The 22,113-nt window shown below is 41.7% G+C and overlaps 1 pseudogene; it reads left to right on the forward strand.

Annotated features, from left to right (window-relative positions):
- The first annotated feature begins 414 nt into the window (after positions 1-414).
- LOC117537816 overlaps positions 415-22,113 on the forward strand; it is a 56,810-nt pseudogene continuing 35,111 nt past the window's right edge.

Genomic DNA, 22,113 nt, shown 5'->3' on the forward strand with positions numbered 1-22,113 from the left:
ATTAAGGTAATGTTATCCGGTTGCAGTCCGGGAAGAAGAGCGAGACGTCAACATATATAGTAAACACATAACATGTCCGTTTGGGAACAATACCCCCAACTGTAATTCCATGTATGAATTATGTCCCAGTCTATTAATAGGTGGTCACAAGGGATTAAATACATGTAGTGGAGTAGTACAAGATAGCAGCAAATGGGAATACTCAGGTAAAGTACAAGTACCTCAAAATTGCACTTGAGTACAGTACTTGAGTAAAGGAGTTACTTCCCACCTCTGTTAATAATTAAATGTTGTCCTTGACCTTTTCACTCTCGCTTGTTCGGTTTTGTTTAAAAAAACTCGCCCTCCAGAATCTCCATCAGAGTGAGACCTCCTTCTTCTGCTCCCCGTCTCTCTCCGATCATCAGATCCGCCTGAAGCTGCTCCTGCTCGGTCAGGATCTCTCGGTTTCTCCGGGGGGAAAGTTTGGATAGAAGCGACACAACCAGAGAAAATCTTATTATAATTCAACCTGCTTTTCTCCACACTCTTAGACCGGATGTAGCGAACACAGCAGCGGACTTTATCTGGGTTTTGTTGGTTTCATTTCAGCCTTTCAGCGGCACCAGCTGGATTACTTTACCGAGCATTTCTCGTCGGTTTGCCCGCAGATGGAAGCGGAAAAGCCGCCCTGTTCTCAGAGGTAACGGAGCTTTAACTTCTCTTGTATTAAACCTTGTAAGTGACTTAAAAACAAACTTTCTATTTGCACTTTATACTGTTACACACATCTGGGTAGGATTTAAAATCCAGATGTGCTCACTCAGATATGACCTACAGACAGACATAGAGAAAAGTACTCGGATTCTTGAAAACCGTGTAAAAAATACTAATTTTCAAGTAAAAGTACTGCATCGAGAATGTAAGTAAAAGTATTAGATATAGTGTACTATAAGTATCAGGAATAAAAGTACTAATTTCGGAAAAAACGCAAAAAATATTTTGGAAATATTGTGAAATTATTTTTCAACAAACGATCTGAATTCATATACATTTGATCTCAGTCCTCCTCATGGGTTTAGTTCCTTCAATATGATGTTGGATGGTTTAAACTAAACCAAATAATCATGTTTTAAAAGCTTTCCCTTAGTGTTGTGTGTCAAACACTGAATTGATAAAGTTACTACAAAATAAATCTTACCAAAGAAATAGTAGTGGAGTGAAGTATACAAGTAGAGTACCTCAAATGTGTACTTAATTGCAATACTTGAGTAAATGTACTTTTCACCACTGTCTACAGATGTGTAAAATAAATTAGATTATTGTTATAATTATGTTTGTGTGTTGCATCTGTTCTGCTGTTTCCCTTATAGCAAACACAATTGAGCAACATGGAGACATTTGAACTCTACAGAATTTTTCGAGGTTAAAAAGTCACATTCAGAAGTGGGAATTAACTAAGTACATATACACTACTTAAGTAACATTTTAATCTATATATATCTATACAAATAAAGGGGTGCTATGCTGCTCATTCTCAGGTTCATATTTAGTAGGGATGCTCCGATCGCCGGAATCAGTATCGGCCGATACTGATCCGATCGCGTGGGCGGGGCCTATGGGGATCTCCCATTTAAAGTGATGTTTAAAACTCAGTCCTTTTAAGCCCCAAGGACCCCCTCGGCGGGTCCTTCTTTTTTTTCACGACACTGTGTCTCAGGGGATCGTAATATTTAAGAACCTATTAATGTGTTATACCAGATTAACGGAAATAATCTCAGCTAACTGACGATACAAACCATTTTTACCAAAACAAAACACAAGTCTCATAAGAAGCATCTAAATCAGAGGCGGATTTAGGATTGTAGGAGATCCGGGGCTTAGCCCAGGAGTCGTTGGGTTGGGGTGGGGGGGGGGGTGCAGGGGTACAGTGCTATTTTTTATAAGTGGGGGGTGGACCGAACATCCTTTAGGGGGGTTGTCGCCTCCTCTCGGGGGGTCCGAGGGCATGCTCCCCCGGGAAGATTTTTTTTAAATATTGAAGTTGAAAGCCTCAATCTGGTGCACTTTGAGAGCAACATTAACCCTACTTTAATAACACCTTAAAGCGGACAAGGCACTGGAGAACACTCATTAACACCCTTTAATGAAGCAAACTAATGCCTTAACTCACTCAAATAGTCGTTTACTTATTAAGGTGAAACGAATGTGCGTAGAGTTTTAAAGGATGCGGATAGTCTCACCTTGATTCTGGCGCATTGCTTATCGTTTTATAGATCTATTCTCATCCACCATCTTTGTTTGTGACGTAAAGAGTGTAACGGCCCGTCCACACAGCGGCGTGCGTTGACGCTTGCCGGCGGGCGTGTCTGACACTTGACCAACAACCAATCACATGAATCTCCCGCCCCTGACACACAAGCAGCGGTTTGATTGGCTAGAGCTTGTACTGGCATATGATTCGATTGGCTGACGCTTCTGCCGAGGCGTCAAAAGTTGAGCATTTCTCAACTTTTGCAGCGAGCAACGCCAGCAACGCTCCGCGTCGCTTCCCACGATGCAGTTCGGCTAAAAGTGACGTCACCCCATTCAAAGTGAATGGGCAGAAGCGTTGGAAGCTTCAACGCACGCCGCTGTGTGGACGGGCCGTAAGAGTCACGTTTCTGAATCGGACACTCTGAGTGGATGCAGTCACAGCCAATCGGAGTCTGATTCAGAGGGTTGCCTGTCAGTTCTGTTGTTATGTGTACTGAAACGAGAGCCGGTATAATTCCACGCGTGAAAACAAAATAAAAATTGGAATACGTTATTTTAGTGTCTTAAAAGTAGACTGAGGTATGAAGGGTTAACGTTACATCTTAGGATAATTTTTAGTCATGTTCTGTATACATACTAACATATAAGGGTATACTTAGTGTGGTTACTCCATGTTTACTAGCTATAACATTAACGTTACATCACTCTTTTTCACTTCTTACTCAGTCAGCCAGAGTGCAGATATCACCATTAGATTCACAAACCTGAAACATCATCCATTTCTTTACTGCTGGTGATGACATTGTTGTCAGCTGCTGATACTGCTGCTGCTGATACTGCTGCTGCTGCAGCTTGTGGCGCCGGCTGCTTCGATGACAATAACTTTCTAATATCCATAACTGTAGGCTATTAGCTTAAAACTCGTCAGGCACTAGGAAGGATCACTTCTTCTTCAGGGCAGGCTATGCAGTACGCAGGCTAATGTCCCACAGTGGCTGCCTCTCTGGTGGACTCCGGTACTGCACATTACTCCCGAGACGTTTTTAAAAAAAAAATATTTAATTAATTTTTTTTTTTTTTTGTAAGTGAAACGTCCGGGGCTTTTCAGAAAACATCCGGGGCTTGAGCCCAAGTAGCCACCCCCTAGCGCCGCCACTGATCTAAATGAACCCTGAGCGAAAAATGCTGACGCACTTTGGCACAGAACTCAAGAAAAAAGATACCCTTATTACTTATCGTAGCTGCACATACAAGATATCCGATTAAAGCTGAGGTTCCACAGATTATTTAGGTATATAGTATCATCACTGAGTTATCCGGACTCGGACAGGGGAAGCAAACACAGACATCACAACACGTAGCTTTTACGGGAGATCGTCTCACCGTAGCTGTCAATCTGATCAAAAGACGTGTTCAATGGCATTAAAACGAGAAAAAACGCCGCTGGATCGGTTAATCCATAGGTTGATAATGTTTCTGTGGAATATTTTTTTTAATTTATAATCCATAATTCCATTTTTATGTAAAAAATCGGAGAGTAAAAGTTAGCTGCTAATGGTAGCCAGAGTTATCGCAGCTTCCGGTCTTGGCAATGCAGCAGTCTCACACAAACACATGACCAAATAAGGAGTATGTGGGAGTTCCCTTCGATTCTATTGGCTCTGACGGTTAGAAAGAGATGTCAATCAGCAAAATCGAGCAAGGGGGGCCAGAGATAGGTCAAATGACCCCAGAAGTGGGTTTTTTAATTCTAAACCTCTCTAAAAAGGTCAAATTTAACTTGTTTTGCATCAATCTTGATACAGGGTACTTATTATATGTTGTAGTTTGGATTCCTAAAGCTTTTAGTCTACCTTTTTTTTGGACAGACACAATAATTTAATTTTTTTTACTGTGTTCAATCTGAATTTACTTTCAAATAAAAACATCTATATTGATTCTGACACTTCTAAATCCAACTCCCAGGTGTAACCTTGCTTTGAGAAAACATATTTTTAATTTAACCCTTTTAGGGAAGATATGTTCATTTGTTCTGGGAATGTCATTTTCGAGCCTGAGACCTGAAAAACAGGCTCGGGGCTTTTTGGCGCTCATTCACTGGCGCTTCCAAAAACAACAACCAACATAATTATTACATTCAAATGAAGTACATTATTCAAGTTTACATTAACTTTGGAGAATAACACGTGAGAGATGAGAGGAAGCTCTCTCTCTCTCTCTCTCTCTCTCTCTCTCTCTCTCTCTCTCTCTCTCTCTCTCTCTCTCTCTCTCTCTCTCTCTCTCTCTCTCTCTCTCTCTCTCTCTCTCTCTCTCTCTCTCTCTCTCTCTCTCTCTCTCTCTCTCTCTCTCTCCTTCTCCTGTAAGTATCTCATGCAGCTCGCTGATCCAGTAATGAGTGACCCGACAGTGAAGAATAAATATATGTATAACTAGTTTAGCTTGTTCCAGAGGTAGATCAAATAGCTAAGTGTGTTAGGTCTAACTCTTATGGCGCATTTCCACTACAGGGCCTCGCTCGGTATGGCTAGGCCTCGTTAGGCCTCGTTAGGACTGGCTCACTTTATGCTGCGTTTCCATACAGTTTATTAGCTGGGGCAGTAACTATAGTAATGCAGTGTAGGCGGAGCCGTGACGTCATCTTCAATGAGAACCACAGAAAACCAACATCAGCCGTTAGCTGTTAGCACTCAGAGCTCACAGCTCCTCATATCTGTTCAGAAACTAGACAGAAGTTAAACAAGTACAAACCACAGACTGCCTGTGTCATGGAGAATACAGTCGCTGCTTTATTTCTGTCTGTAGGCCGTTGTTGTGAGTGTGGACGGTCGGAGCATATATAACATTAGCTTAGCCGATCTCCATTCAGAAAACATGCATTTTAAAAGGTGCTCTGCCGTCTGTCTGCAGACTTGTCAAAGCATTAATTCATGGTTTTTACTAACCGGTATCAGTATGTTGTTACTTCGGCATCATTTTGAAACGTGTACAGTGTGCGAAAAAGTACACGTCCCACCGTCTGGGACGTGTTATTTACAATATCGGACAAGTAGAGCTTTCAATTGACTTGTCCGGCAGACAAGTGACGTTTTACGCCCTGATTTATTGACAAATTATCGATACATTCAGTTTACAAAAGGCAGTGTCCGCCATTGTTCGTTTAGAAGTGTTAGTTTCGGTTCTGCTTGTCGATTCCTAAGGAAATGCATCTCGCCGCTTTCTGTACAGTTAGACGGGGCGGGGCGGGAAGTGTAGCACAGTGGCAGGGTTGGGAAGCAAAACACGGTTCCGAGTAGGAACAAATAACAATTGTCCGGTACCGGGATTAATAAGAGTTGTGAGGACAGGAGGCGAGGCCGAGCCCCGCGGACTGCAGCTCTCTCTATGCTCCGTATCAGCTGATCGCTGCACGGTGCAGCTCAGCGTCTCTCTCTCTCTCTACACACAGCGGATCCGCTGCCCGTTTAACAGCCTCATCTTTGTCAAACTTTCTTATGTTCTTTCTCTAACACGTAATGAAGGTTATTAAGCGTTTTAGCTCCTGTGTTGTTAATATTGACCACCATTTCCTTTATGAAGTAATGCAACCTCCCTGTCTGTGTCCTCGCGCTGTCCTCACATCCCCGGACCCCCAGACTCAGAGGAGCACAGGGATGTCAGTATTGTTTATGAAGCAGGGTATAGAAAGTACATTATTGAAATGAAAATACTATTTATTTACTTTTACAAACAGTGAGCAGCTGGGCAGCTGCAGCATGTGTAAGCGTATTTGAGTTGTAGAAAAGCGCTAGGCCTATAGGCTATACATCTAATGTATTATTATTATTAGGTTATGTCCTATGTGTTGGACATGTGTGGTTGGACTCTGTCTCACAGGCAGGTTGCAGTGTAACATCAGAGGAGACTGGGCCAATTGTACATTCTCAAACTGCACCACTTAGAACTAACTAAACAATGCAGAGATTATTTTTATATAATTGTATTCAATAACCGTAAGAAATTAAACAGTATGAAGTGATTTGTAAATAGGAATACAGATTTAACTTAATCTTTTCATAAATATATTTTTCTCCCAGTTTGACTTATTTTTACCCTCTCAAAGAACCGGAACTGAGAACCGAAAATAACCGGAATCGAAAAGCAGAACCAGAATCGTTCAAATCCAAACGATACCCAACCCTATGTGTGATGCAGTAAAATCTTACCGCTCACTTACGTTAGCGGTGTCGTAAAAACCGTGGGAAAATGTAAAATACGATGATGAAGAAGAAGATTCCAGTGGCCCCAATTTTTGTCCATTCTGGACAAGTGAAAAATGTATTCGGACAAGTAAATTGCCAAACTCACTTGTCCATGGACAAGTACTCTCGAAAAACTTTTTCTCACACTGGTGTATTACAATTAAATCACGGTCAAATATGTTCATGTTGTTGTAGTTGTAGCCCCCTTGCCAGCGATTCTCTCTCTAGTTTAGCATACTCAGCCTGACTCAGCCTGGTTGTTCCTGGCCCAGAAAGAACCTCAATTTTATGGGGCCAGAAAAACTGTGAAATAGTACCCACTAGCCGGAACTACGCCTAGTGGAAACGCAACCAAAAACGTTAAAGCGAGCTCCGCGCTGTAGTAGAAATGCGCCATTAGTGTGTGTTTCGCTCCGCTCACCGGTCCGTCACAGCGAGCGGAGCTGCAGGGTTTCTGCTTCACACACGTTGCATACCGCTATTTTACTGTCTTTTTCGGACACCTTAAAATACTGCTAGACCGGTGAAGCCATTGTGGCGAGCTTGTTTTGCCGCGCACAGAGAAAAGTGTCATGTATTTTACGTCGGCTCTCGCGATCAGCATTTTTAGAGAGCACCGATCAATCGGCAGAGAGTGAGTATCGGCCGATATCGATCGGAGCTTCCCTAATATGTAGTGTCTCTCCTGGGACATGTCTCCATGCTTTAATGCTCAAAAAGCTCTTTATTTTTCTCATACTGCCTGAGCTGCAGCACCTGAGATAATTCCCCTCAAAACGTACAGTAATAGGGCCTCTGTCAGTGTATAGAATGACATCATAAAGGTGCCATGTCTCCGCGGCAACACCATAATGTATTTTTTCAGATATTTTTCATTGTGTTGTGCACTAGCCGATTGATAACTATTAACTCCTGTGTCTTTTATCCCCAACAGATGCTTCCAGTGAAACCAGTGAAGAGAAACTGCAGTGTCTCCCAGCAGGAGCCCTGAGGATCTAAAACTTCTTAAAGTTGACTCTCTGAGGATCTCAAACTTTAAGCTTTAACTCCATGGATTTCCTGCTTTCTTTCTACCTCAGAGATGCTTCTTTCAGGATGTGAACTAAAATCTCTCGTTTGACGAACAAAAAGCATCACCTTTTTGTTGGATGTCGTTCACCTGCGACTCCTTCCTCCCGCCTGGATGTCGTCACAGATAGCAGAAGAGACACACAAAAAAATGTCGACGGATAACTTCCCTCCTCCGCCGCCGTTAGCGCCGCCGTTAGCATCCCTGCGGCTCTTCCCTCATCCCGCCGCCCCCCCCCACACCTTCGCCCTCTCCCAGTCCTCCCACTACGCTCTGCACACAGCACTCTAACAGCAGCCAATCAGCTCGCAGTCCCTCCGTCTCACGAGGCTCGTCCATCCACGGCGTTTCCTTCCTGCTTCAGATCGGACTCACGAGAGAAAGCGTGACCTTTGACCCCGCCGACCAATCGCTGAGCGCCGTGCGAGAGCTCGTCTGCTCCATCGTGGATAAAAAGGTACGTGTTAGTCTGTTGTTTTTGTAAAAAAAGGCCAAATATTGTCACGTAATCGGGACCTCACTCGGGGTTACCACCAAAAAGTAATAATTAGCAGCGAACCGCTTCAACGCGTGTATTTTGGTGTATTCACGGCATTCATTGAGTTATTCTACAGTATTGTTGTTTTATAGTTATTAACCCAATTTGTGTTCTTTGAAATTGAAAAGGATATCGCATTGTGTGTGTTACTTTCGATGCAGTTGTATATGTCTTAAGTGTAATTTGGCTTGGCTTCGTATTTATGGACATGCTTTTATTTTTGAAGGAGAGGTAGCGCTGTTGACAGGAAGTTGTTGTTGCTATGGAAACAACGTGACGGAGATTAACGGAGAAAAGTAATATCTACATATAAAGACGGAGAAAGTAAACAATAACGGTTAAGTGTTAGCGCCCCCCGAAGAGGCACAAGCTCTTACGTTGATATTGGAGATTTCAATAAATTCAATTTAGAAAAAAAACGGGGGGAAAACAAAACGAATATCCGAATAACGAAATTGAAACCAGAATAGTACTCCAACGAACGAATATTCGAATATTCGGGTACAGCCCTACTAGATACAGACAAATACACATTTACCTCATGGACATTCAGTTTTGGACGAGACCCCATTTGTTACACCACCCAATGAGGCTAACAAAATTCCACCACTGACCCAAATACAGCACAAAAGACACCTTTAAACAACCAAATCCTAATCGAACATAGTGTACAAGTATCCCTCCCGGACAGAACCACGGCAGAGGCCTCTCTTCTTCTGCTGAACTGCAGCTTTTAAGTGTAAAGCCCCGGACACACCGGGATGTCTGGCCGTCGATGAGCGTCCTGTCGCCCTACTCAGATTGGTGTGTCAATCACCGTCGTGTCTTTTCGGCCGTGACGACACCTTCCGATTCAACATGTCGGCAAAATAAATCACTCTGATTGGCTGTTCAGCTTAGCGAATCAGAGCATGAGAAGAGAAACGGAAGTGAAGAAGGCACACACAGACGGCTATTATTTTTCATTTTCCAGTCCCGCACTAAACGTGTTTTCGATTTTAAGTCGTTATGTGAAACAGTCTGTGATGGACGAGAGTGAAAATGCAACGCACGCTATTTGTTGTTTGTATATATCACGCAGTCTGTCTTCCGGTTGCCTCTTTTGAATGACGAATACACACTACCGCCACCTGCTGGTAAGGAGAGTTATTGCCACTCACGCATGCGCAGTGCGTACTAGGGATGCCAGTGATTATTCGATTATTCGAATATTCGTTACAGTCTCCATAATCGAATATTATTTTTAAAAATCGATTTTATTTATATATTTTTTTATTATTATTATTTATGTTTTTTATTTATTTTTCTGGCTTAGTTTCAACCAAAATATAGAATAATGCTAATAATAGTAATAGTATTAATAATTGTAAATGGCCATTGGTCACACCACCAGTTTGTTTTACTGTAAACTTGGAGGAAGCCTGCGTGCAGAGCACGCTACACACCGCCCCCACCCCATCGGCTGAAGTCTTTGCGGTGTGTTCCAGTGCGACACATGGCCAAGACGCAGGAGACGTGAGGTGACGCAGCAGTCGGGTCCGTCTGTGTGAGTTCTCTGGTGTCAGTTTGGTGCGTCAGGGCCTTTAGAGCCAGGCTGTTGTTTTTTATTTGAGTATTTCCATTGTATGCTACTTTGTACTTCTACCCGACTACAATTCAGAGTTAAATTATATGTACTTTTAATCCACTACTTTATGCAACAATATTATCTAAAAATGTTGGTTGGTTGATACGTACGAGGAATTTGACTTTGTGTCGTGGTGCGTACGTAAAGGTAAAACAAAAATCAAAAACACAGATAGAAAACTCTTTTAAGAAAACTATAATAACATTAAAAAAAGATAGTAAAATATAGCAGTATTTGCATTGAAATAGAGTACCAAATAACCCAGATATTGTGTACATTGTGTGCGTTAATGTGCTGAGGCCGGTAGCGGAGCGGAAGAAACTGTTGTTTTTGTAAAAAAGGCCAAATATTATCACCTAATCTGGACCTCTGAAGTCAAGGAAGTTGAAAAGACTACATTTCCCATGGCACCAGCCTCTTCAGAGATGGGCGACCTGTCAAAGCACACTGTTTAACCGTTAACTTATATTAGCCGACACAGAGTGAAAGAAAGACCATATCAGTTGTAAAGGTATCTTTTCTTTGAATGTGTGTATTTTGATTAAACAGGAGTAGCACAGCATCAACACTCCACAACTCACAGCTGTAAGTAACACACATATATTGAAAGATAAGGCGTCGAGTGACTCGATGGAAACGAACGAAGAAAGCCGCGAAGGTATTTTTAATTGAAGCGTCTGATCTCTGATTGATTAGGAAATGCTATTTTTGTCCCACAAACACAAACATTCCTACAATTTCTTGCCAAAATAGACGAGAGTTTATGGTTTGAGCGGGCCTTGTACTAATACTAACCAAAGAGCTTTGGTTCTGTGAAATTTGACCGATTTGAATCAAAACAACTTATTCAACAACAACTACAGTAAACATTATGTATTTAAACACAAATGTGTTCCGTAGTGATGTCACCGTATTTTAGCCTTTGCAGACCATTAACATGCACACATTAACCTATATTCATGGATGTCGTTATTCTGTAATCTGATTGGACGCTGAGTTCATATGAACTTTTTCTCAGGGTAACGTCAGGGCAGATTCTCGTCTCTCACGTCAGAACAATTCATCTTCACTTTATCTCTCTCAACATCTACTGGTTTTTACCGAACAAGACACCTGTGTTTACTGCACACACACACACACACACACACACACACACACACACACACACACACACACACACACACACACACACACACACACACACACACACACACACACTGCAGAAAACAGGTTGCCAGTTTTGCAGAGAATAACCACAACGAGGCGAACGCGACGGTTCTCTCCTTTATGTCTAACTCCTGACTTCACTTTCTAAACGTTCTCTGATGGATTTGTTCGTCGCCGCATTTCTTTATTTGTTTTGGGACTGGCCATGTAGTCTGTGGTTGTTTAGATGTTTTCGTTAACTCCTACTTTCCCTGGTTGGCTCTTTTGTCGCTTGCTGAGGAAACGTTTGGTTTTATTTTCAGAGGAAATGTCACTTCTTGGGTTAGCGTTGCTGCGTCAACGATCTTCACTTCCTGTTTCACAGCTGTGTGTGTGTGGAGTCAAACGAGAGTTCAAAGCTGAAGCTTGTCAGATGAACTTATTCACCTTCGCTTCTACTTGGACTTTTATGACTCAGGGATGTTTCTGAGGATATATATCTCTTATTTCTTTAGTGGTTTATAGCAGGACTCCCAGCAGGAGGTCAAGGTGTCACCGGTTTCCAGTTTGCCTACAAAATGACATCATCACTGTCATTTTCTCCTTCCTGCTTTTGTATCCACAACGAGATGTGTGTGTGTGTGTGTGTGTGTGTGTGTGTGTGTGTGTGTGTGTGTGTGTGTGTGTGTGTGTGTGTGTGTGTGTGTGTGTGTGTGTGTGTGTGTGTGTGTGTGTGTGTGTGTGTGTGTGTGTGTGTGTGTGTGTGTGTGTGTGTGTGTGTGTGTGTGTGTGTGTGTGTGTGTGGAAGTTCCCCTCCCCTTTAGGTTGCCACATTGACCCCCCTGCTGTCTACACACACACACACACACACACACACGCACACACACACACACACACACACACACACACAGAGGATTGTGTAATGAAACTCCTCCTCAGTGTTTCTGATTTCAATTCTGACTGAAGTGACTTTGTTGTGGAGTTCCTCAAGTGGATCAAAAATCAATTAGTGCAGCTTTAATATTCACAAATTCAAATACTCATTACAGTGTGAGACAAAGTCACATAGACCTGAGATCAATAACTTAAAACAGCTACAAAACAGAATGAAACCAGTGAAAGAAAACAAATACATCTCATTGTCGAAAAACTCAGAAATAAAGTCGAAAAAGTCAATTTATTTAGTTGATCAAAATAAGTTTGGGTCAAGAAATGAAGGAAAAAAACATTATTTTTATTATAAATTATCATTCCTTTAGTTCATAAGCTTAGATGACATTGTGTTTAAAGTAGATGTATCCACTACACAATATTTGAGTTAAATGTTGAGTAAAATGATTTTTTAAGAGGTTTTGAATCATAGCTGGGCAGAGGTCACACATTTGACTTTCAAATGATAAACCCTGCTTCACCTGTGGATCCGATTAGAGACAGGAAGCTTCCATTAAATAATATAATCTGATCTGATGGGTCGAATCTCACCTGGAAATCTGACACTCATTTGCCTCAAATTTGTCAGGTGGGGTGAGATCTTTAAAGAGGCCCTATTATGCTTTTTGATGTAGGTTTTCTATAGATTTTAGTGCATGTAAATGGCCTGCAAAGCTAAAATCACTATCTATCTGCTATTGGCTAGCGCTCCAACACATTGTACGTGATAGGCTAAGGGGCGAGACATCTCTAAGCGGACTCTTTAAAGTAGAGACACTACATACTGATATACATCTAAACATCAGCAGGAAAGGACTCTTTAAAGTAGAGACACTACATACTGATATACACCTGAACATCAGCAGGAGAGGACTCTTTAAAGTAGAGACACTACATACTGATATACACCTGAACATCAGCAGGAGAGGACTCTTTAAAGTAGAACACTACATACTGATATACACCTGAACATCAGCAGGAGAGGGACTCTTTAAAGTAGAGACACTACATACTGATATACACCTGAACATCAGCAGGAGAGGACTCTTTAAAGTAGAGACACTACATACTGATAAACAAACCTGAACATCAGCAGGAGAGGACTCTTTAAAGTAGAGACACTACATACTGATATACACCTGAACATCAGCAGGAGAGGACTCTTTAAAGTAGAGACACTACATACTGATATACACCTGAACATCAGCAGGAGAGGACTCTTTAAAGTAGAGACACTACATACTGATATACACCTGAACATCAGCAGGAGAGGACTCTTTAAAGTAGAGACACTACATACTGATATACACCTGAACATCAGCAGGAGAGGACTCTTTAAAGTAGAGACACTACATACTGATATACACCTGAACATCAGCAGGAGAGGACTCTTTAAAGTAGAGACACTACATACTGATATACACCTGAACATCAGCAGGAGAGGACTCTTTAAAGTAGAGACACTACATACTGATATACACCTGAACATCAGCAGGAGAGGACTCTTTAAAGTAGAGACACTACATACTGATATACACCTGAACATCAGCAGGAGAGGACTCTTTAAAGTAGAGACACTACATACTGATATACACCTGAACATCAGCAGGAGAGGACTCTTTAAAGTAGAGACACTACATACTGATATACACCTGAACATCAGCAGGAGAGGACTCTTTAAAGTAGAGACACTACATACTGATATACACCTGACATCAGCAGGAGAGGACTCTTTAAAGTAGAGACACTACATACTGATATACACTCTAAACATCAGCAGGAGAGGACTCTTTAAAGTAGAGACACTACATACTGATATACACCTGAACATCAGCAGGAGAGGGCCTCTTTAAAGTAGAGACACTACATACTGATATACACCTGAACATCAGCAGGAGAGGACTCTTTAAAGTAGAGACACTACATACTGATATACACCTGAACATCAGCAGGAGAGGACTCTTTAAAGTAGAGACACTACATACTGATATACACCTGAACATCAGCAGGAGAGGACTCTTTAAAGTAGAGACACTACATACTGATATACACCTGAACATCAGCAGGAGAGGACTCTTTAAAGTAGAGACACTACATACTGATATACACCTGAACATCAGCAGGAGTAGGACTCTTTAAAGTAGAGACACTACATACTGATATACACCTGAACATCAGCAGGAGAGGACTCTTTAAAGTAGAGACACTACATACTGATATACACCTGAACATCAGCAGGAGAGGACTCTTTAAAGTAGAGACACTACATACTGATATACATCTGAAACATCAGCAGGAGAGGACTCTTTAAAGTAGAGACACTACATACTGATATACACCTGAACATCAGCAGGAGAGGACTCTTTAAAGTAGAGACACTACATACTGATATACACCTGAACATCAGCAGGAGAGGACTCTTTAAAGTAGAGACACTACATACTGATATACACCTGAACATCAGCAGGAGAGGACTCTTTAAAGTAGAGACACTACATACTGATATACACCTGAACATCAGCAGGAGAGGACTCTTTAAAGTAGAGACACTAGCATACTGATATACACCTGAACATCAGCAGGAGAGGACTCTTTAAAGTAGAGACACTACATACTGATATACACCTGAACATCAGCAGGAGAGGACTCTTTAAAGTAGAGACACTACATACTGATATACACCTGAACATCAGCAGGAGAGGACTCTTTAAAGTAGAGACACTACATACTGATATACACCTGAACATCAGCAGGAGAGGACTCTTTAAAGTAGAGACACTACATACTGATATACATCTAAACATCAGCAGGAGAGGACTCTTTAAAGTAGAGACACTACATACTGATATACACCTGAACATCAGCAGGAGAGGACTCTTTAAAGTAGAGACACTACATACTGATATACACCTGAACATCAGCAGGAGAGGACTCTTTAAAGTAGAGACACTACATACTGATATACACCTGAACATCAGCAGGAGAGGACTCTTTAAAGTAGAGACACTACATACTGATATACACCTGAACATCAGCAGGAGAGGACTCTTTAAAGTAGAGACACTACATACTGATATACACCTGAACATCAGCAGGAGAGGACTCTTTAAAGTAGAGACACTACATACTGATATACACCTGAACATCAGCAGGAGAGGACTCTTTAAAGTAGAGACACTACATACTGATATACACCTGAACATCAGCAGGAGAGGACTCTTTAAAGTAGAGACACTACATACTGATATACACCTGAACATCAGCAGGAGAGGACTCTGAAAAGTAGAGACACTACATACTGATATACACCTGAACATCAGCAGGAGAGGACTCTTTAAAGTAGAGACACTACATACTGATATACACCTGAACATCAGCAGGAGAGGACTCTTTAAAGTAGAGACACTACATACTGATATACACCTGAACATCAGCAGGAGAGGACTCTTTAAAGTAGAGACACTACATACTGATATACAACCTGAACATCAGCAGGAGAGGACTCTTTAAAGTAGAGACACTACATACTGATATACACCTGAACATCAGCAGGAGAGGACTCTTTAAAGTAGAGACACTACATACTGATATACACCTGAACATCAGCAGGAGTGGACTCTTTAAAGTAGAGACACTACATACTGATATACACCTGAACATCAGCAGGAGAGGACTCTTTAAGTAGCGACACTACATACTGATATACACCTGAACATCAGCAGGAGAGGACTCTTTAAAGTAGAGACACTACATACTGATATAACTCTAACATCAGCAGGAGAGGACTCTTTAAAGTAGAGACACTACATACTGATATACACCTGAACATCAGCAGGAGAGGACTCTTTAAAGTAGAGACACTACATACTGATATACACCTGAACATCAGCAGGAGAGGACTCTTTAAAGTAGAGACACTACATACTGATATACACCTGAACATCAGCAGGAGAGGACTCTTTAAAGTAGAGACACTACATACTGATATACACCTGAACATCAGCAGGAGAGGACTCTTTAAAGTAGAGACACTACATACTGATATACACCTGAACATCAGCAGGAGAGGACTCTTTAAAGTAGAGACACTACATACTGATATACACCTGAACATCAGCAGGAGAGGACTCTTTAAAGTAGAGACACTACATACTGATATACACCTGAACATCAGCAGGAGAGGACTCTTTAAAGTAGAGACACTACATACTGATATACACCTGAACATCAGCAGGAGAGGACTCTTTAAAGTAGAGACACTACATACTGATATACACCTGAACATCAGCAGGAGAGGACTCTTTAAAGTAGAGACACTACATACTGATATACACCTGAACATCAGCAGGAGAGGACTCTTTAAAGTAGAGACACTACATACTGATATACACCTGAACATCAGCAGGAGGGGACTCTTTAAAGTAGAGACACTACATACTGATATACACCTGAACATCAGCAGGAGAGGACTCTTTAAAGTAGAGACACTACATACTGATATACACCTGAACATCAGCAGGGAGAGGACTCTTTAAAGTAGAGACACTACATACTGATATACACTGAACATCAGCAGGAGAGGACTCTTTAAAGTAGAGACACTACATACTGATATACACCTGAACATCAGCAGGAGAGGACTCTTTAAAGTAGAGACACTACATACTGATATACACCTGAACATCAGCAGGAGAGGACTCTTTAAAGTAGAGACACTACATACTGATATACACCTGAACATCAGCAGGAGAGGACTCTTTAAAGTAGAGACACTACATACTGATATACACCTGAACATCAGCAGGAGAGGACTCTTTAAAGTAGAGACACTACATACTGATATACACCTGAACATCAGCAGGAGAGGACTCTTTAAAGTAGAGACACTACATACTGATATACACCTGAACATCAGCAGGAGAGGACTCTTTAAAGTAGAGACACTACATACTGATATACACCTGAACCTCAGCAGGAGAGAACTCTTTAAAGTAGAGACACTACATACTGATATACACCTGAACCTCAGCAGGAGAGAACTCTTTAAAGTAGAGACACTATACTGATATACACCTGAACATCAGCAGGAGAGGACTCTTTAAAGTAGAGACACTACATACTGATATACACCTGAACATCAGCAGGAGAGGACTCTTTAAAGTAGAGACACTACATACTGATATACACCTGAACCTCAGCAGGAGAGAACTCTTTAAAGTAGAGACACTACATACTGATATACACCTGAACATCAGCCGGAGAGGACTCTTTAAAGTAGAGACACTACATACTGATATACACCTGAACATCAGCAGGAGAGGACTCTTTAAAGTAGAGACACTACATACTGATATACACCTGAACATCAGCAGGAGAGGACTCTTTAAAGTAGAGACACTAAATACTGATATACACCTGAACATCAGCAGGAGAGGACTCTTTAAAGTAGAGACACTACATACTGATATACACCTGAACATCAGCAGGAGAGGACTCTTTAAAGTAGAGACACTAAATACTGATATACACCTGAACATCAGCAGGAGAGGACTCTTTAAAGTAGAGACACTACATACTGATATACACCTGAACATCAGCCGGAGAGGACTCTTTAAAGTAGAGACACTACATACTGATATACACCTGAACATCAGCAGGAGAGGACTCTTTAAAGTAGAGACACTACATACTGATATACACCTGAACATCAGCAGGAGAGGACTCTTTAAAGTAGAGACACTAAATACTGATATACACCTGAACATCAGCAGGAGAGGACTCTTTAAAGTAGAGACACTACATACTGATATACACCTGAACATCAGCAGGACAGGACTCTTTAAAGTAGAGACACTACATACTGATATACACCTGAACCTCAGCAGGAGAGAACTCTTTAAAGTAGAGACACTACATACTGATATACACCTGGACATCAGCAGGAGAGGACTCTTTAAAGTAGAGACACTACATACTGATATACACCTGAACATCAGCAGGAGAGGACTCTTTAAAGTAGAGACACAACATACTGATATACACCTGAACATCAGCAGGAGAGGAGTCTTTAAAGTAGAGACACTAAATACTGATATACACCTGAACATCAGCAGGAGAGGACTCTTTAAAGTAGAGACACTACATACTGATATACACCTGAACATCAGCAGGAGAGGACTCTTTAAAGTAGAGACACTACATACTGATATACACCTGAACCTCAGCAGGAGAGGACTCTTTAAAGTAGAGACACTACATACTGATATACACCTGAACATCAGCAGGAGAGGACTCTTTAAAGTAGAGACACTACATACTGATATACACCTGAACATCAGCAGGAGAGGACTCTTTAAAGTAGAGACACTACATACTGATATACACCTGAACATTAGCAGGAGAGGACTCTTTAAAGTAGAGATACTACATACTGATATACACCTGAACCTCAGCAGGAGAGAACTCTTTAAAGTAGAGACACTACATACTGATATACACCTGAACATCAGCAGGAGAGGACTCTTTAAAGTAGAGACACTACATACTGATATACACCTGAACATCAGCAGGAGAGGACTCTTTAAAGTAGAGACACAACATACTGATATACACCTGAACATCAGCAGGAGAGGACTCTTTAAAGTAGAGACACAACATACTGATATACACCTGAACATCAGCAGGAGAGGACTTTTTAAAGCAGAGACACTAAATACTATACTGAAAATGTGGGAGAGGAACGCAGGGATTTTAGCCTCTGGAGACCATTTACATGCACAAAAACATATATAACACACTAGACTCTCGTGTGTTATGTTTTAGACTAGAGGAAAGGGAAAACCCCAAAAAGCAGAATAATATTAACACATTTCATTTTTATAGTGCTTTTCTAGGTACTCAAAATTGCTTAATCTGTGAGCAGTGTTGGACGAGGCACTCTAGTGAAATTATAAATAGTATGGTCTTAAAGTACTACTTAGAAGTACTATCCAAATGTACTTCAAGCATTAAAAGCAAAGTACTCACTTTGCGTACGTTGAGATTCAAGATTTTAAAGGTTTTATTGTCAAATGCAAAGAAGCTTACTTAACCATACTTAACCTAAGATGAAAAAAGACATACATGGTGTGTGTGTGTGTGTGTGTGTGTGTGTGTGTGTGTGTTTTACCAGTATCCTTTTCTAAAACAGCAGTATGAATGAACCCCCCCCCCCTCGCCACACTTCCTGTTGTTTCCTGCGAGGTGACGGAGAGCGGATACAAATGAGACGTCTGTTTACCTCTGTGTGTGTGTGTGTGTGTGTGTGTGTGTGTGTGTGTGTGTGTGTGTGTGTGTGTGTGTGTGTGTGTGTGTGTGTGTGTGTGTGTGTGTGTGTGTGTGTGTGTGTGTGTGTGTGTGTTGTGTGTGTGTGTGTGTGTGTGTGTGTGTGTGTGTGTGTGTGTGTGTGTGTGTGTGTGTGTGTGTGTGTGTGTGTGTGTGTGTGTGTGTGTGTGTGTTGTGTGTGTGTGTGTGTGTGTGTGTGTGTGTTGTGTGTGTGTGTGTGTGTGTGTGTGTGTGTGTGTTAGAGTTTTACTGCAGCTGAAAGGCTCTCAGATTATTCGTCATCTGTTTGTTCAGATGTTTTATAACCTGTCGGCGGAAATATGGAACGATAAGCTCCCGTGTGTAAAAACAGAAATGGTCATCGTCTGATACTTCAGGTAATAATAGATCAGATTTAACCTTATTTTAAGAATGGAAAACAAAATGTTAACCAGAAGTGCAAAACACAAGTTGTCTAGAGGCAAGGCAACGTGCGTAACAAACCGATTAAAGGCATTAAGACGTGGGGGAAATAAACATTAAAAAATACATCTATAAATATATTTTAAAAAGTAAATAAAGCCAATTAAATTATAATTAAAAGAAACTAAAATAGAGATGAAATACAAGAATAGAAGTGACTGTGCTGTGTCTTAAAATTGTTATTTGAGAGCATTTAATAATAAATCTGAACATGTTTTAACGTAATGAATGAAATAAAAAATGTATACTTATATAAACCCAATAAGTGTGTGTGTGTGTGTGTGTGTGTGTGTGTGTGTGTGTGTGTGTGTGTGTGTGTGTGTGTGTGTGTGTGTGTGTGTGTGTATATGGTGGTGTGTGTATGGTGTGTGTGTGTGTGTGTGTGTGTGTGTGTGTGTGTGTGTGTGTATGGTGGGTGGGTGGGTGGGTTTGTGTGTGTGGGTGTGTGTGTGTGGGTGGGTGTGTATGGTGGGTGGGTTTGTGTGTGTATGGTGTGTGTGTGTGTATGATGTGTGTGTGTGTGTGTGTGTGTACTGTACTCCCTTCAGAATCAGGATTATTGGTTTCCGTGAACACTTACTCTCCGATGGTCTGAGTGCTGCACAGATTAGAGGTGACGGATATCTCCCTTTCCACAGCTTGATAAAAACACACCCTAAAGTTAGACACACACACACACACACACACACACACACACACACACACACACACACAGTCTCATCGGGGGTCAGAGGTCACGGCCGGGCCTGGAGGTTTCGACCTGTTTGACCCTGTGTGTGTGTGTGTGTGTGTGTGTGTGTGTGTGTGTGTGTGTGTGTGTGTGTGTGTGTGTGTGTGTGTGTGTGTGTGTGTGTGTGTGTGTGTGTGTGTGTGTGTGTGTGTGTGTGTGTGTGTGTGTGTGTGTGTGTGTGTGTGTGTGTGTGTGTGTGTGTGTGTGTGTGTGTGTGTGTGTGTGTGTGTGTGTGGAGGTTAAGCCTGGTTAGTGGAGGATTAACCATAGAGGGGATCAGTGTGTATTAAACACACACACTGTCCATTATGCTGCTGTTTCTGCTCACCTCACAGAAAGAGCAGCTGATCTCTTACGTCATCGAGAGTTTGTCACCGTGCGGGGAAAAAGATGGGATCATATTTAATCTGTAACAGCTTCTTTCAAGTGTGTCACACAGAGGATATATGAGAAGATGTTAGAAGTATGAACGAGGCGAAGCCAAAAGATTACAGGAACAGAAAGACTAGCAAGCGTCTCAGAATGAACACGATGGAGCAAACAGCCAGAGAGAAAGTTGTGAAACTCCAGAGGCCTGTACTACGAAGCCGGATTTTCGCTTAGCGGCTAAATTCAGGGAAAACTCCGGCTTTCCGGTCCTACGAAGCTGGTTCTCTTTTTAGCAGGCTAGATCTCCATGGTAACTGATGCTGAGCGGCTAACCTGGTCGGGACCAGGTTAGGTTGCAGGCTAAGAGCTCAACTCAGTGAAAGCACCGCCTGCTGACCAATCAGAGCTCAGTGTGCGGAGTTTAAAGCGATCAAGTCATATTACAGGAGAAAGGAAATACAGAAAAGCTGCCGTTGCAGGAAAGACGGCCGGCAAAAATCACCGACTGTGTGAACGTGAACATGAATAGAATATCACCTCCATCTTCAGAGCAATCTGACTATTATAACATTAGCGTTAAGAAAGCTTACTTCAATATCTGCCACAACATCAGTAACCGGATCAAAGTAACATTACGTACAGTCCGCGGCATATCACTTCATAATATATCATATATCTCCTGATCTGAGTCAGCTGAGCCGTATCTGGCCGTGCAACACTCACAGCGTCACAGACTGGATGCAGAAGTATTATTTGAAGCAACACATTAAGTTGAGGAAACACTGGAGTCAGATGTAATGAAAGTCAGATCGTGTCTTAGACGGGCAGTGATATCATAAACCTGTTAATGTACGCATTCAAACACTTGTTCTGTTCCCAGCTGTGTTCACCTTGCAGGTGCAGCTCTGTGGCTTTGATCCTGGATCAAGTGTTTAAGTCATGGATGTTTAAAGTTTAACTTCTTCATATGTCTAATATTATAGTTCACTTTTCATTCAGGAAGTATGACGCTGCGCTGTCAGTGCGCTTCTCCCTGTCTGTGATTGGTCGAATGCTCCAGATACCACCCCTTTCATGTGAACGCCTAACTAGATAGGACACGGCTGGCTTGAGCGATCCACTTGATAACCCGTGTCGTAGTAGAGTTTAGCGAGAGCGCGTATGTTTTGGATTAGGCCAACCGGCTAACTCAAACATATCCAGGTTAGGTTGAACCAGCTTCGTAGAACAGGCCTCTGGAAAGAGAAGAGAAAATGCAACGTGACTCAACATTGAAGAAGAGAAATGACCAGACAGAAACTTAATGTGGAACCATCAGACAGGGGAACACAATTAGAACAACATCACTCCACTCTCTGGACAGAGAGTTGGCCGACATCGTCCAACAATGCATCTGTTTTAGTAGTAGATTACAATGTGTGTGTTTTTTTGTGCATGAGCGTATCA

The sequence above is a fragment of the Gymnodraco acuticeps genome, unplaced genomic scaffold, assembly GCF_902827175.1.
Source record: "Gymnodraco acuticeps unplaced genomic scaffold, fGymAcu1.1, whole genome shotgun sequence".
Classification (NCBI taxonomy): domain Eukaryota; kingdom Metazoa; phylum Chordata; class Actinopteri; order Perciformes; family Bathydraconidae; genus Gymnodraco; species Gymnodraco acuticeps.